The sequence below is a fragment of the Ammodytes marinus genome, assembly GCF_949987685.1.
Source record: "Ammodytes marinus genome assembly, contig: scaffold_38, whole genome shotgun sequence".
In the NCBI taxonomy this organism is placed as follows: domain Eukaryota; kingdom Metazoa; phylum Chordata; class Actinopteri; order Uranoscopiformes; family Ammodytidae; genus Ammodytes; species Ammodytes marinus.
In genome coordinates this window covers 314,827-319,528 of record NW_027648080.1, presented here as the reverse complement: position 1 = coordinate 319,528, position 4,702 = coordinate 314,827, and positions in this window count along the sequence as shown.

The window sequence follows — 4,702 nt, the reverse complement described above, 5'->3', positions numbered from 1 at the left end:
CAGATGTGTCTGGGGGCCGTGCAGTAACGTAGTATTTGAACTGCTCTACAAGGGGTCAGAATTTCCATGTTGCAATTCCAGGAAGTAGACTGTCTCCCTCACCCAGGGGGGGATTACTGCACAGGCTCACCGGGCACAGGCACAGGGGCCCTTAGGCCAGAGATACTGATATTAACTTTTCATGTTGCATAGTCAAAGAGCTCACTCATGTCAATAACAGGGTCCAAAAAGGAATAGCCTCAGTATAAGGATATCCATTCAAATTTAACAAGATATAAATCCTCATGGACCCCTCAACTAGTAGGGGAGAAATACAAAAGCAAGTTAAAAACAATAGAATTAGTAGCTCTGTCTAAGGGGCTCCATGAGGGGCCTTTATGGCCCTCTCACACATACAGAAATAAGCTTTATATGTGTGAATTCTAAATTATTTATAAAAAGTAGCTATCGACCCTGTATCTGTTGAAATGGGCCCCTCCATCATGGAACATGGGTCTGCAGACCAATCTACTGTACTGTTTTTACAGTTGCAGAGTAAAGAGTGCTGCCTGTTCCTTCTGCATCTCAGGATTTGATAGTGTTAAAGGAATTATTTTATCAAAAAACCCAAGTGTTTTTAATAAAGAGATCTGAGTCAGGGCTTCTTGAAAGCAGGTGAAGTTTTTACTTGCAAAAGCAAGGGTGCTCGATCACATACGTCACACTAGTGTAGCTTACATGATTGAGACAACAAAATGAACAGTGTACAGAGATTATATGTAGTGAAGATGGTGTGTGCAAAAACACACTAGGTTTGTGTGTCCAAGATTAAGTTTCTTGCAAGATGAGTTTTAATTGCTCAGAGGTTCTTATCTGAGAGTCTCTCTACCCCTTTCCGCAAGGACATTCAGAGTATCTCTCTTGTGAGGTCAAACAAAGTTCATAGCAAGACAGTATGTAATGCGTTACCTTCATCAAAATGTTATATATATAATGAAACAGTTTCGTTGACATATAGCCTTTAAATTTTTCTCTCAAAGTGCACCAGATTAATGCATTTTACTTTAAAAAAGTTAAAGAAAATCTGGGGGGGGGGGGGGGCATGCCACCGGACCCCCCCCCCCCCCCCCAACATGGTCCAACAGTATCCCAAACTCCTTTGGGAAACACTGACTTTCTTAATGTTTTTGCCATTAATTGTATGTATCTGTGTGAAAAAGTCAGAATACCTGACTGGATATGAAGGAGTGGGGAGTGTGTCATCAAAAGCCAAGGTATGGCACAATTACACAATGGGTTTTGTTTTCAGGATAACACACAAGGAATAAGTCGGATATTGACTCTGATGTTGGAATTATGGCAAGAAAAGAACCAAGTCATATCCTTAAAGAAATAAAAGTTCAGACAGTTCTGCTTTGTGAATGTACAATTTGAAAGTGGCAATGACGAAAAGGCAGTAAAGTTTTATGATCAGGTTTTTATTTTTCAAACACCAGGAAGGCTGAAGGTCAGTCAGTCACCAAGTTCACCCTGCAACAAAGAAAAAAAAAACACTTAGTCCTCAAGTCAAATACATTGAAAATATTATAAGTATAGCTTGCCTTCTAACCTTAATGTCCCTTCATTCCTCCTGTGGACCCTTTCCCTGATGACATGCTTCCTGCGTCGGAGCCCTGAGATGAGGCCTGTGCTTCTGGGGAGTAGTTGATGTGGGTAAGGACTTCTTTTGAGCGCTGGAAGTTGTTGCCGGACTGGATGATGTAAGAGGACGATACTGAAGGCTGAGATATCTCCTGCATTATCATATTTTTACTACCAGATCGTTCCCCAGAGTCAGCTCCCATCCCCTGCATCTTCATACCACCATTAGATTTGGAAGGGTTCACGGGAGGGCTGATGTGCCTTATGGAGGAGAAACAGCAACATTAATATACACACAGGTTGGAGATTGTAACTACACCGTTGAGCATTTGAAACTACAATATACTTTGTATCCTTAGAAGGGTTCTCAGGAGGGCTGATGTATTCAGTCTGCTTGGAAGGGTTCACAGGAGGGCTGACATACCTTAAAGAAGGAGAATGGCTTGTGATGCAAAAGACTGTTTGATAGTAGAGCAGCAACATTTATATACAGTGTCGTGCGAAAGTTTGTGAACCCCTTGAGCCTTTTGGAATTGTATTTATTTTAACCATTATTAATTAATTTTTTTCAATACCAGTATTTTTTATATGAAATAACATATGTTTGTTTATCAATTAAACATTTTTCTTTTCCAGAAATCAATTGTTAAAACAAATTATTTGACAAATGTTGTATGTGCAAAAGTTTGTAAACCCTAAGCTGCATTGCTTAAATCGAGCAAGGTAAACACAATCAGGTGGGCCAAATTGATTGATGAAATAGACCAATATAATGAGAGATCTTAAGGGAAGAAATTGGGCACCACTAGATGAAACAAAGATAAAACCTGGTCAGTTTAGGCCCACCAAACTGAACCCATACAGGTCAGAGATGCTAAAAGGGAAAGAAATATCAGAAGATCTCAGGAATAGACTTGTGATGCTGCACACTTGAACATTTAAAACTGCCATATACCTCATATCCTGGGAAGGGTACACAGGATGGCTGATGTACCTTATGGAGAAGGAGAAACAGCAACATTAATATACACACAGGTCATAGATTGTAAATATACCGTTGAGCATTTAAAACTACAATATACTTTGTATCCTTAGAAGGCTTCTCAGGAGGGCTGATGTATCCAGTCTGCTTGGAAGGGTTCACAGGAGGGCTGACATACCTTATGGAGAAGGAGAATGGCTTGTGATGCAAAAGACTGTTTGATAGTAGAGCAGCAACATTTATATACACAGGTCACAGACAACTTTACCATTGAGTATTTAAAACTACAATATACCTCACATCCTTGGAAGGGTTCACTGGCGGGCTGACGTATACAGTCTGCTTGGAATAGTAGCCACCATCTTTGGAAGGGTACATGGGAGGACTGTCATTGCTGTTGAAGACAAACTTGTGCATCAAAAAAGACTGACTAATAATCCAGTAGCAACATTTATACATGCGGCAGACTTAGTGCGGTTGTTACAGGTGGATCCAATATACCTTGCATCCTTGGAATGGAAGCCACCATATTTGGAAGGGTATGTGGTAGGGCTTACATATCCTGTCTGCTTGGAATGGTAGCCACCATCTTTGGAAGGGTACATGGGAGGACTGTCATAGCTGTTGAAGACAAACTTGTGCATCAAAAAAGACTGACTAATAATCCAGTAGCAACATTTATACATGCGGCAGACTTAGTGCGGTTGTTACAGGTGGATCCAATATACCTTGCATCCTTGGAATGGTAGCCACCATATTTGGAAGGGTATGTGGTAGGGCTTACATATCCTGTCTGCTTGGAATGGTAGCCACCATCTTTGGAAGGGTACATGGGAGGACTGTCATAGCTGTTGAAGACAAACTTGTGCATCAAAAAAGACTGACTAATAATCCAGTAGCAACATTTATACATCCAGCAGACTTAGTGCGGTTGTCAAAGGTGGATCCAATATCTGGCTGTTATGCACATAAGCTATTGTTGACATTTAAAACTACAATATACCTCCTATCCTGGGAAGGGTTCACTGGATGGCTGATGTATCCAGTCTGCTTGGAAGGGTTCACAGGAGGGCTGATGTACCTTATTGAGAAGGAGAAACAGCAACATTAATAAACACACAGGTCATAGATTGTAAATATACCATTGAGCATTTAAAACTAAAATATACTTTGTATCCTTAGAAGGCTTCTCAGGAGGGCTGATGTATCCAGTCTGCTTGGAAGGGTTCACAGGAGGGCTGACATACCTTATGGAGAAGGAGAATGGCTTGTGATGCAAAAGACTGTTTGATAGTAGAGCAGCAACATTTATATACACAGGTCACAGAAAACTTTACCATTGAGTATTTAAAACTACAATATACCTCATATCCTTGGAAGGGTTCACTGGCGGGCTGACGTATACAGTCTGCTTGGAATAGTAGCCACCATCTTTGGAAGGGTACATGGGAGGACTGTCATTGCTGTTGAAGACAAACTTGTGCATCAAAAAAGACTGACTAATAATCCAGTAGCAACATTTATACATGCGGCAGACTTAGTGCGGTTGTTACAGGTGGATCCAATATACCTTGCATCCTTGGAATGGTAGCCACCATATTTGGAAGGGTATGTGGTAGGGCTTACATATCCTGTCTGCTTGGAATGGTAGCCACCATCTTTGGAAGGGTACATGGGAGGACTGTCATTGCTGTTGAAGACAAACTTGTGCATCAAAAAAGACTGACTAATAATCCAGTAGCAACATTTATACATGCGGCAGACTTAGTGCGGTTGTTACAGGTGGATCCAATATACCTTGCATCCTTGGAATGGTAGCCACCATATTTGGAAGGGTATGTGGTAGGGCTTACATATCCTGTCTGCTTGGAATGGTAGCCACCATCTTTGGAAGGGTACATGGGAGGATTGTCATAGCTGTTGAAGACAAACTTGTGCATCAAAAAAGACTGACTAATAATCCAGTAGCAACATTTATACATGCGGCAGACTTAGTGCGGTTGTTACAGGTGGATCCAATATACCTTGCATCCTTGGAATGGTAGCCACCATATTTGGAAGGGTACGTGGTAGGGCTTACATATACTCTCTGCTTGGAAT